Source organism: Triturus cristatus, chromosome 6 (genome assembly GCF_964204655.1).
Source record: "Triturus cristatus chromosome 6, aTriCri1.1, whole genome shotgun sequence".
NCBI classification, from domain to species: Eukaryota; Metazoa; Chordata; class Amphibia; order Caudata; family Salamandridae; genus Triturus; species Triturus cristatus.
In genome coordinates this window covers 207,368,592-207,382,144 of record NC_140589.1, presented here as the reverse complement: position 1 = coordinate 207,382,144, position 13,553 = coordinate 207,368,592, and positions in this window count along the sequence as shown.

The window sequence follows — 13,553 nt, the reverse complement described above, 5'->3', positions numbered from 1 at the left end:
ACCCCTCTGGACTTGGAAATGTGATGAATTTATCAAGGTGCTCCAAAATAGCAGCTAAAACATCACGCAGGACACGGCTGAACATAGTCTGGGACATCCCACCCACATCAGCTATGGTGAATTGAAACGTACCTGTTGCAAAAAAATGTAAGGCTGCCATCACCTTCATCTTGGGGGTCAGCGCAGTAGGATACCTGTGTTGCATTTGGAGGTGTGGTGCCAGCCTGTTTGTCAGGTCCTCAATCAACTGTTGAGTGAATCTGTAACGGTGGATGCAGGAAAGTTCCATCATGGCACACAAGTCTGGCATTAGTCTAGGGACAGGTGGTGCCCTGCAAAACATAGTTTAGAGGAATGAAGATTGAGAGTCGGCAAACATCAATGTCAATGAACATAGCACATGCTACACTACTAATACACATCAGGTAACTATAGAGTCTGGTGTGTGCAATACATCCAGGACACAGATGGCAGCCTGCTGGCAATCCGACAAAATGCATGATACACCTGTTGATTGTCAAGTCAACATGACATGCCCTGAAAAGATTTGGGGGCCAGTCTGAGTGAAGAGCCACAGATATCACCGGAGTGACACACCACCACATAGCTGCATTTGAAGGATGTCAGCTCATCCAGACAGCTGACTGCAAGGCACACGCACATGTCACATGGAATGTCAAATGTACATGTCACACACAGTGCGATGAAGGGGTACACGTGACAACACAAAGACACAGCCATTGAGACGACAAACACATGAATGACTGAAAATATATGATGTCCTATGCACACAGACTCTACAGCCTTGGGAATCCACATGTGGCATGGTGTGCGTAGATGTGTTACATGCCCATCTCCACACAGACCCCTGTTGGATGCACCAACAGCAGATGCCGTTGACGGGACAATGACATGAAGCTCATGGGAACACATGACACACAGCCGACATAGTCCCAAAGGAGCACGCTGATCGTGACAGGTCAGTTCATAAGTGTCCCTGTCCCTGGCATCAGGAGACAGGTGCGGGTGTTGATGACTGTGCCACCCACTGCTGCTATGCATGACACAGTTGGACTACAGACAAACATGTGGCACGTGTCATGGTGATGTGTGCCTCATCGTGCCCCATCACACATGACATGTGTCCACAGGTCAGAACACATCAATTGTGCAACTAGATGGAAGGACCTGTGCAAGATCACAGGCTAACACACCTGGGGCCTGCACCTGAAATTATGCAATGATAAGTACTTGATGGACATCCATGTGCGACTCGTAGCCCTCCATTCCTGGAATGTGTACGGCTGTATCACCTTTGTAAGCGTGTGAAATGCGTACACGTCCGTGTACGCCCCAGTGGTACACGGACGTGTACTACTGGTACGTACACGGACGTGTACAACTGGTGCGTACACGTACGTGTCCAAGTACGTGTAGGTACTGTTAGTACACGTACGTGTACGCACCAGTTGTACACGGACGTGTACGACTGGTGCCTACACGTACATGTACAGGTACGTGTAGGCACTGTTAGTACACGTACGTGTAACACTGGTGCGTACACGTACATGTACTAAAAGTACCTACACGTACCTGTACAGGTATGTGTAGGCACTGTTAGTACACGTCCGTGTACGCACCAGTCGTACACGTCCATGTACGACTGGTGCGTACACGGACGTGTACTAACAGTGCCTACACGTACTTGGACACGTCCTTGTACTCACCAGTCGTACACGTCCTTGTACGACTGGTGCGTACATGGACGTGTACTAACAGTGCCTACACGTACGTGTAGGCACTGTTAGTACACGGATGTGTACAACTGGTGCCTACACGTACGTGTACTAACAGTGCCTACACGTACCTGTACACGTACGTGTAGGCACTGTTAGTACACATCCGTGTACGCACCAGTCGTACACGTCCGTGTACGACTGGTGCGTACACGGACGTGTACTAACAGTGCCTACACGTACTTGGACACGTACGTGTACGCACCAGTTGTACACGTCCGTGTACGCACCAGTCGTACACGGACGTGTACTACTGGTGCCTACATGTACGTGTCCAAGTATGTGTAGGCACTGGTAGTACACGTACGTGTACGCACCAGTTGTACACGTACGTGTACTAACAGTGCCTACACGTACCTGTACTAACAGTGCCTACAGGTACGTGTCATACGCACAGTGCAACTGGTGCCGTAGGGGTACGTGTGAAACGCACCGTACCTGTGTGTGGCTTTCAAATTTACATAGGGGACACATAAGGGACAGGTATGAGGCCCTAAATGCATGCAGGTTGCCATGGATACAGAGTTTTCTCTTCAAATTTTTCCAGCAGGTGTCCTGGAAAAGTTAGTTGGCCACAATATACAATGTTGCAAAATGCTCTAAATTTGAACGATGCTAATGCTGTCACTGCTGTATGTTTAAAGGGATTGGAGTAAACGTAAGATGAGAATGATTCTGACCAATCACTATGTACTCCTCAAAATGAATGGCCCTCAGCAAGACAGATATAAGGCAGCCAGAAGCCATGAGAGGGCACTTGCCTGCACAACTTTCCTGTCGACAACCTTGTTGCTGTCTCTGCTTCCCTGGACCATGTCTCGTCCTGTGGAGAGGGCCCAGCCATTCACCCTGGAGGAGAATGAGGCCCTGCTGGACGTCCTCCTCCCACAGTACACCAGCCTGTATGGGAGACCAGGGGAGCAGGTGAGTGCTGAGTCCACTACCTTTGCCTATGCACCTGTTGTGTGACAGTCAATATTGTGTCCAGGTGGGACTGACATGCAATGTTGTACAGAGTGTGTCCCGGGGGGGGGGAGGGGGATGCTTATGTCACTCATGCAGTGCATCATGTAGTTCCTGTGTGCACTCCTCACTTGCATGGTGCTTACAGTGACTTTCACTGCATAGTGCATGAGACATTCAGCCTGGCTAATCCTTGGGGGCTTTTCTTCATGTTGTCCTGAGGTGATTCAGTGTTCCCCCCGGTGTGACAGGTGACTGTACCCACAGATGTGTATGAGTTGGGTGGACCTGTGGTGAGAGTGTCCAAATGACGTGTATGACCTCATGGACATTGACGTGTGTGAATGTTTCTTGTCATGTGGGTGAGTGTCTATGTGAAGTGTTGCACCACACCTGCATGTGGAAGGCTACTGATCTAACCATCTGATGTGAAAAGTGAGCCGTGCTTTGTGTCTGACTTGCAGAGCTGCCACGACCCCTGTGACTCCCCCCGGCAAATGGCACATGTGCAGAGTGAGGGTTGTATCCGCTGTGGTCAATGACAGGCCAGTGCTCAGTGGCTGGGTGTGTCTGTCTAGTCTGCTGAGGGTGCGTCAGTGGAGTGGGACATGTGACTGCATGGCACGTGCTGCCCATCAGCCTGCTGTTGCATGTGCTGCACAGTGTGTGGCATGTGCATTGAGTGTTTTGCACCCCTCATGCCACCTGTAGACTTTCAATGCCATGTACTGCATGTGCGCTTGCACACAGGCCACTTGCATGTTGTGAATGAGGCTATTCCTGTCAGCATCCTATGCCCTGTTCAACATTTCAAAGATGTTCTGATGTGTGTTTCTGGGACATGGAGCAGGTGTATTGATGTTGTGTCACTTTGTCATCCTGACAGGTAACTGCCTACGAGAAGGGCGTCATCTGGACCAACGTCGTCAGGGCCGTGAGGACTGCGGGGGGCGTGATCGGCTGCTGGCCCAGGTCCGCAAGAGGTGGCAGGACATCCGGTGCTGGACCCAGAGGATCGCCCGGGTCCAGCTGAAGCTCTCTCCACCTCGACGCCACGGCGGGCGCCGACACCTGACCCTCCACATGAAACGTGTCCTGGCGGTGGTCTTCCCTGACCTCGATAGGCAGTTAGAGGAGGAACTGCAGCAAGGAGGGGGTAGGTACATGGCTTTTTGTTGTGTTATGTGTCGCCAGCTTTAGGAAGTGCTATTTTGCATGAATACACTCCCAGAGTTCATATGTGCAGTGCATTTTCTCTTTCTAAATGTCACCTGCCCATCTTTTTCATCCCTTCCTCTCCTTGACATGTGTCCCCTGGTGTGTGTGTAATCACATTTGCACATGGTCATCTATGGTGCCAGTACATCTAAGTGCACATTGCTTTCTGCATCATGTGGGTGGGTGGTCTGTGACTTGTGTCGGTACCTTGCCTGTGCCATGACCTGTTCACTATGTAGGGGGTCCATAGTTGTTGTCACTGATGCTGATTCTCAACATAGGAGTGTGAGCCTTCAACTGGACACCCTTGCAGCATGCATGTGCAATGTTGTGGCCTCAGACATGATGTGGATGAGTGTGAGATATGCATAGTGCCATGACGGTTGCACATGGTAGAGTCAGCTCATTCCAAGACCATGGAGCAGTGTGCCCACTACAGTCCCCTGAGACACCCTGGCCTCCTAATCATGTGTGTCATCCAAAATTGTGCACATTCTCTGTGTGTGCTGCATAGGTCTGCCTCTGTGGCATTGTTCCCTGCCCTACTTTGATTTGGTTAATGTGTGCTACATATGTCCACTGGACAGGGATACAACATTTTGCTTGTGCATACTCACACTGGGAATTGCCTGTGTGGCTATTCACAACAATCTGTTGATGGTTGTTTGTCACAAATATGTGTTCTCAGCCCCACGAGGTGATGTGGTGTTAATGAAGCTATTTTGCAAGCACAGTTGTTGTAACCCTGAATAAGAGTTGTCACTTCTTGATCTGTATATATCACATTGACTCAGGTATTGGGGAGGGGGGTGCGGGAGAGGCATACATGTGCAACTCAGATTTTTAACTGGCAGGTCTGACATTTGTGGGAGAATTGGCTGTACTAAAATACACTGGGCAGTGCCCCTGTGATGCTGGCCAGTGCTCAATGTACGTGCTTTGCAGCCTGTGTCTTTTTTTTTTACCAACAAGAATCCTGCCCATACATTTTTTGGCACGTGTGTGGTTCTGATGCAACACAGTTTGGACTGTGTGTGCTGACAGCTGTGTGTACATTCAGGCTTGCCATGAGGGTGTCCCCACAGTACAGCTGGCCTTTTTTAACACCCAATTGCAGTCTTATTGGCTTATGCATTGTCCTGGGTGTGGACATGAGTGCCACTCCAGATGACAGGCAGTAGGTCATATGTGTAGCCAACTGTGTCATCAGGTGACGGATGGCCTGGTGACAACTGACATGATTCTATTTGTTACCCTTCATGCTTTGTACCTTGGCACTCACAGCACTTGTCAACAGTTGTTCATGTTTCACATGTGGAAATTCGTTGATTTGTGTTAAGAACACTAATGTGCCTGTATGCAATATGTCGCACAAGGCAGTGCACACAAAAGTACATTGACACTGTCATGGAATGAGCTGGCACATTTTCTGTGAAGCCACTGTTTTAAATAAATGTTGTCACAGATTCTCCATATACATGTTCCCACGGTGGTCTTGATTTTGTGAGACTCATTAGTTGTCTGTGATACAAACTAACGAGTGTCAAGATGTCCAGACCTCCGTGGGCCCATGTATATGTACTTTCTGCAACACAACCTATTTCTGACAGTGGCTCCTCCGAACCGGTGGCATCTTCTTCAATAACAGTGTCAATGTACTTTTGTATGCACTGCCTTGTGCAACATCTTGCATGTAGGCACATCAGTGTTCTATTAGCAAAATGGCCAATTGGCACATCCCAAACATGTAGATAGGGTGAAGTTGTGTGAGTCCCAACGTACCAACATTTGTTGGTTTTGTGTTCCAAGGGACTTACAGGTCTTTCAGTGTGGTGCCACCTTGAGTATAGAGGTGTGTAAGTTTACCTTGAGTGCACCGCTCCGGTTTATTTCAGGGTAAACAAGAGGTGTCATAACTTCATTGTATTGCTGTGCTCACCGGTTCACAGACACTAGCTTCTCAGTGTATTGCTCATTCAAGTAGTGGCCTTTTGTGTATTGAGTTTCCTGGTGTCAAAGTGGCATGGTGGGTCTACCAACTGGGCAGTACAGGGCTTACATATGTGCGGAGTTATCCAGCTGTTACTCATGATGCATTGCCTGATATGCACTGTGACCTATTGTTCTTGTGCTCATGTGTCAGATGTATACAGGTGACTTATGCTTTCTGGTTTCTTCTCCTTGCCAACAGCATCATCATCCACACGCAAGGGAGACACCGGCATGGACCTTCAGGAGGGACCCAGCGACAGTGCCACCAGTGCTGTGGAGTCAGCAGGAGACAGTGGCACAGAGGGCGAGGGGAGTCAGTCAAAGGACCTGTCCAGAGGCGAGAGCATGTACGACACCGACGGGTCCCAGGCTGACATCCTTGAGGAGGCGGAGGATGCAACAACATCTGGCAGCATCCCACCATCTGTACCCGCCTCCTCCATTGACATCTCCGCCCTCCCAGTTGCTCCCGTCCCTTCTGTCCGTGCAGGGTCCCACCGTGTCTCCTTCGGACCAGGCACCAAACCCCCTGCCCCTGTCACCCCTACTGCCTTCAGTGAAGAGTCTGTGGACACACTGCACCAGTTGCAGGTTGGTCAGGCATCGATGCTGCCTGTCCTCCATGAACACACTAGACTACTCACACAGTTGGTGTCGTTCGTGGAGGGCATGTCATCAACGATGACTGAGCAACGCAGGTTTCTGCGGTCCATGGACTCTTCACTGAAGGAAGCAGTGTCTCTCCTGCGGCGCTCCGTCCCCCCCCCCATCCCAGACCCATCCACACTGCCCTCTCCCATGCCTGTCCAAAGCACACACAGACAGTCACAGGCACACACAACAGACACATCCAGCACACCCCCAACTAAGGCACAGCACACACCTCCTGGCACGCACACTCAGGGGGATGTAGTCACACCCACAGGGTCTGGGGGCAAACGGCAGACACGCAGCCACAGTCAGAGTCCGCAGTCCTCACGACCCACTTCCTCCAATCCACTCCTCTTAGCTCCCCTGGCAAAATGTCACCCAAAGAGACCTACATGGCTAGTCTGTCCCTCAGCCCCACTGTAACACCACCCCGCAAGCGGTTGAGGAAGTCTCCAGCCAGGGGAGTTGAGTCCCCCCCCATGTCCACCACCTCCCCCAAGAGCGCTGCACCCCATCCCTCGGACACCCCCCCCCTCCGTTGGCCCTGGTATTCGTTCCGGTGCAGGGGTTCCTCTGGACGCCCTGGCTGCAGTGTGCAGCGAGCTGCTCACCACCACCTTTGGCGCTGCACCACCCCCTGTGGTGGATACGTCCAGCCCTGTACCCACCACACCTACCCAACCCACTCCTGTCCCTGCGGTGCCTGGTACTCCCACTGATGATGCCCCCCCCCCCCCCGGTCGACAACCCTTGAGGTGACTTTGTGCAGGCAGGCACACTCGCATCCGTCCACCCTTGGACTCAATCTATGGACTGGCCATTGGCCTTTGTAAATAGTGTTTTATTACAACTTCTTTTGTTTGTGTGCTGAATAAAGCCTTTTCTTTTAGTTTCCACACTATTGCATTTCAGGTACTTGATGTTGGTGACGAGACCCATGAAGTTGGTGTGCTGGTAATGTGTTAGGGTTCTGAGAAATGTTTTAGTATGATGGTCATGAGGTGGACCATGGTGTCTGTGTGCCATCTCATTGTCTGTGAAAATATTAATTTGTAGTGTTTGTTATTTGGGATTGTGAGACATTGTCCCAGGAAGTGTTCCTTCCTCTGTGGCACCTGACTTGTTCCCTGCAAACAGTTGCACAATTGTTGTGCTGACCTATGTCAACATATCCTTTGTTGGTGACGGATCCCTTCACCAATGGCCATGCATGCTCACCAATGTCTCCTGCTAACTCGTCTGTGCCATCCTTGCCAGTCACTGTACTTGTGTTTTGTGAATGTAGGAATGCCATCAGGGAGAAATTGGCCCTTTTCAGCACTATGCATGTGTGTAATCACGGCCTGACACACAAATGGCACGTGTAATGCAGGGTATTTGGGCACCTGACTCACAATTGTGGGCATTGTATCTAGTGGCAGTGGAACCTATTCCTTACATGAGAGGCATCATCTGGGTGGCTGGACCAGCACCTGGACATTCCTATCACTCCTGTGATGTGCGTGACAGTGTGTGGTCCCCTTGGCTAACTTATTTTAGTATGCATTTCCATGACTATACAGTCTCTTGGCATTAAATCCGAGTGTGTATTGTGGGGCATCCGCCATGGGTGGGTATACATGTGTTGTATGTCCTCACACCCACATGTGGTGTGTCATGCAGTTTGTTAATGACATCCATCCTCCTGGGAGTGGGGCACTGCTGGGAGTGATATGCACAGACCCCTCATATGTCTGGGCACTGCTGGGAGGGATATGCAACCACCCCTCAAATGTCTGGGCACTGCTGGGAGTCCTCTGCACCCACCCCTCATATGTCTGGGCACTGCTGGGAGTCCTCTGCACCCACCCCTCATATGTCTGGGCACTGCTGGGAGTCCTCTGCACCCACCCCTCATATGTCTGGGCACTGCTGGTAGTCCTCTGCACCCATCCCTCATATGTCTGGGCACTGCTGGGAGTCCTCTGCACCCACCCCTCATATGTCTGGGCACTGCTGGTAGTCCTCTGCACCACCCCTCATATGTCTGGGCACTGCTGGGACGGATATGCACCCACCCCTCATATGTCTGGGCCCTGCTGGGAGGGATATGCACCCACCCCTCATATGTCTGGGCACTGCTGGTAGTGATATGCACCCACCCCTCATATGTCTGGGCACTGCTGGGAGTCCTCTGCACCCACCCCTCATATGTCTGGGCACTGCTGGGAGTGTGTGGCCCGGTGGAGAAGTAAGGAGGAAGTGACTCGATAGTTGTCTCAGGAATACGCTATTTATTCGTGGGTCACATGAACGTAAAGGTATAACGGATATATCCCGGGAGTAAAAAGGAGAAAACAAAGAGTGGGAGTTCAAAGGAGCGACTGTCCGGCGATTCCTTCTCCTGGTAAGGGTCCGGGCTTGGTCAGGCTTCGTCCTTCTTTCGGTTCAAAAGGGGGGGAGGGGTCCTTTTCCGGCCGTCGATCGGTTCCCCAGGCGTCAGAGGAAAGGGAAAAACAAAGAAACAAAACTAGGTATCAGAACCGTCGTTGTGAGAGCCACGCAATGATAGGAAGGGAAGTGAGGGATCACCCAATCTCTTGACCCAACAACGTGTATGCCAGACCGCTATGGAGGTGGTGACGTGCTCGGGGTATCCCTAAGAGACAATACTGGGCTAGATCCCCTCCCCGGTCTCTGGGTCCCGCCCCAGGTTGGTGGTTTCAGTATGGCCCCTAGAGTACCCCGTACCTTGTGAAGCCATGCCCCTCCAGGGACATGGCTCGCTTGCTGGCGGTACCGGAACGGTCCGGCTCCCTTCTTTCAGGTGGTTCCTCGCTCCTCGATGGGGTCGTCTGGGTGAAGCTCTCCCTCTCGGGCTCGGAGTCAGGAGTCTCGTTGCGCGGTTGGGGTGGTATGGCGAAGGTCTCACACTGTAGCGGAGGACTCCGTCTCTCTTCCGCCCACGGCGTCTCTCTTCCCCTTCCGACTTCCGCGTCTCTTAACTCCGCCTTTGGAACAGGTGGTCCGGTCACATGATGTTCCCCTCTCTGACGCTGTGGCTCTGAGTTAAAGGTAAAGAGCCCAGCTGAAAAGAGAGACAAGGAGACAGATAAGAGGGAAACGGGTCGTCTGTCGGGCCGTCCGGTGACGTCCCGTCACAGAGTGATATGCACCCACCCCTCATATGTCTGGGCACTGCTGGTAGGGATATGCAACCACCCCTCATATGTCTGGGCACTGCTGGGAGTCCTCTGCACCCACCCCTCATATGTCTGGGCACTGCTGGTAGTCCTCTGCACCCACCCCTCATATGTCTGGGCACTGCTGGTAGTCCTCTGCACCCACCCCTCATATGTCTGGGCACTGCTGGGAGTCCTCTGCACCCACCCCTCATATGTCTGGGCACTGCTGGGAGGGATATGCAACCACCCCTCATATGTCTGGGCACTGCTGGGAGTCCTCTGCACCCACCCCTCATATGTCTGGGCACTGCTGGGAGTGATATGCACCCACCCCTCATATGTCTAGGCACTGCTGGTAGTCCTCTACACCCACCCCTCATATGTCTGGGCACTGCTGGGAGGCCTCTGCACCCACCCACGCACCCCCTTGGAGCTGTACACTGCTGGCCAGGACCTACACACACATCAATTTGTAGTTAACATGCTGGACCAGTCCTCTATGCCCACATTCATGGCGTGTGTACACCTCGTATCCAAATTTTCCTGCTGCCGTAAAGGGGTACGTGTGGTACGGACCGTACCCACGCATGTATGCGTGGGTACGGTCCGTACCTGAGGACTCATGGGACTGTAGGGGTACGCACCGTACCCACGCATTCATGCGTGGGTACAGTCCGTACCTGAGGACTCATGGGGCCGAAGGGGTACGCACCGTACCCACGCATTCATGCGTGGGTACGGTCCGTACCACTGTTGTCATGGCGCCGTAGGGGTACGTGTGGTACGCACCGTACCCACGCATGTTGTTCTCACCTTCTGCGGCATGGGCGTCGGGTGCGGTGCACCAGGTCGTAGGCCAGGAGGACCGGGATGACACATACGATGGGGTTCATGGCTGTGTGTCGCGTACCGGGGCTCAGTGTCGTTGCCGTTCGCGTCGGACTCTGCTTTTCCGGCTGTGTTTGGCTCCCGTAAACAAAGAGCCGTACGGAGTGACGTCGGTACGAATCGTACTTGCTGGGCCGGAAAACGCTGGTGAAATACGTACGGATGTCGCGTACAAGCATTTCCGGATCGGAATCGTGGGTATTTTTTTGCTGTACGGTCTTTTGTACGATTCGTACAGAAAAAGGCTTTCGGTATGAATCCTAGGTTGTGAAATGAGTTTACCTGGTATGAGTCGTACGGAGAAAACGCTCCGTACGACTATTCGTAGGGCCTTTTTACAGGATCGGAATCGGCCCCATAATGTGTGTTTCACATTTTTAAATTAAGTTTAGTTTTTATATTTGTTAAAATGTATATTAAATCTAAAAAAAATTATAATGACTTTTATTCTTTATTATTGTTAATATGTATTTATTTTATATATATAATATATAAAAAATAATATTTTGTCCAACTATATTTGACATCGATATTTTTTTCCCGATATTTTTGTACTTAATGTTATGAATATAGGATGTCGATAATTTAGTTGTTGATATTCTGTCAGTGAACCCCTGCGTGGGTGCGTAGGGACCCCCTGGTGCGTGGTATTGACATTGGGGGGAGCTGAGAGGAACGAATCTCTCTATACGCAGGTGATATTCTGTTGTATGCACACAAACCCGGCCAGACTTTCCACAGACTTATACACATCTTCCGTACATTTGGTAGCTGCTCAAGCTACCAGATAAATTGGGACAAATCGCAAGTTTTTCATCTAGCCTGAGAGATGCCGCCCCTCACATCAGCCTGTGGTGCCCTGACACTAAAGGACGAATTCAAATACTTAGGAATTTGGATAACTAAGTAAGAAGAGGAATTCTTGGTCCAGAATCTTTACTACCAACTGGAGAGGCTATGAGGGGATGCAAGTCATTGTAGGCAGCTCCCGGGTACCCTCATGGGCTGAGCCGTCTTGTTCAGGATGATGGCCTTTCAATGCCTCCTATATGTGTTTCAGAATACCCCGTACCCAATACCCAATACGTTCTTTCAGTGATCGAAGGGGAGTTACACACTTTGCTATGGGTAGGGCGCAGCCTGCAAATTGCGCTGCTTAAACTACAGTTTCGCGGTCCTGGATGTTAGGAGTTCATATTATGCATCCCAGCTCATAAACATCAATGATTGGATCTTTGCACATTACACGGAACCGGCATACCGGGTGGACCGCCATGCCATGGGAAAAGGAGAATACCCAGCGGTATTGTATCGGAAAGACTGCGAGAAAATTCTTCCTAAACACACACGGATGGTGGTAAAGGCATGGCGAGTGGCCACAAAACTAGTGGGGTGGGAGGCCAAACTGACGGAGCAAACCCCACTCTGGGACTTCCACCTATTCGGTGAACTGGGGCGACTGCAGGGCTTTTGTAAGTGGGGCCTCATTGGGATAGATCGCCTAGGAGAGGTGTGGAGGAATGGGACCATGGTAACGTTCGAAGTCTTGCAAACAGAATTTCAGATGGCTGACAGAGAACAGTTCCGGTATCTGCAGCTGAGACATGCCATACGATGCCACACACCAGAGTGAGAACTGTTGCCCTATTGGTCCCCACTGGAGGACAGATTGCTACTTGACCCGTTAGCAGACAAGGCCATCTCTCTAATATATCGGAAGATAATGAATAACTTGCCAGATCCTTTGGGGCCCCTCAGGGAGGCTTGGGAGACAGATGGGGGTTTATTAGATGACTATGAGTGGGCTGAGGCTCTACAGAGCCCTTGGGAAAGTGCTATATGAACTCGATTTCGATTGATTCAACCCAGTATCCTGTACAGGTCATACACCTCCCGGACGCTCTAGCACTAAATAGGCCACTGCGACTCGGGCCAGTGCGCTAGGGGTTGCGGGGAGGTGGGCTCCTTATTTCAAATCCTCTGGGCATGCCCCATAATTTAAAGATACTGGACTAGAGTGGCCCAGATAATGACTACAGTAGTGGGGCTACAGGTCCCGGCAGACGCAAGGTGGCACCTGTTGGGAGTAACTGGGGCGACAACATGGCCTAAATACACAAAGGCCTGGCTGATGTTAGCAGCTGGGGTGGCAAAGAGGAAAATTGCTAGGACATGGGGGGCTGTAGATGCCCCAAAGATTAGAGACTGGAAAAGAGATCTAGATTGGTGCCAGCTGGTGGAGGAAGTTGTTTAACAGAGCAGAGGATGCCCGAAAAAATTGGAGAAAATCTGGGGTGCTTGGGAGAAATATAGATCTTAAGGGTTGCAGGGCTGAAAGGGGGCGGTGGACATGGAGGATGCAGTACACAGAGGGCTTGGGAATCACCAAGATTACTTAGGGGCTCATTAGGAGGGCGAATGGACTGGGGTCCGTCCGCCATCCTGGTGTAAACCGGGACCGTCCAGCATACATGCGGCGGTCCCACACCACAAATCAGAATGCAACCGCCACCGTGGTGGTCGGATCCTGAAGTTTAACATTGCAGTGGTTGCTGCTGACAGCAGCAACCTCCGCAATGTGAAAATGCCATGTTGTGCATTTCACAGCACTACGTGGCAGGCACCACACAGGGCCTGCCACGTAGCGCTGTGAAACGTAGGGGGGTATCATAGGTACCCCTCAAGTGCACCCTGACCTCCCCCAACACAAGGGGGGCCCGCAATGGGCCCCCAAACCCAATCCCGGCCAGCCTTTCCGCGCATGGAAAGGCTGTCTCCAGCCTTCATTGTAATTTGGCGGACTGTGCCTTCTAGGCGGACGGTCTTTGTGACCGCCCCGATCGCGATGAGATTCCCCCCGCCAGCCGAATTTGGCAGGGGG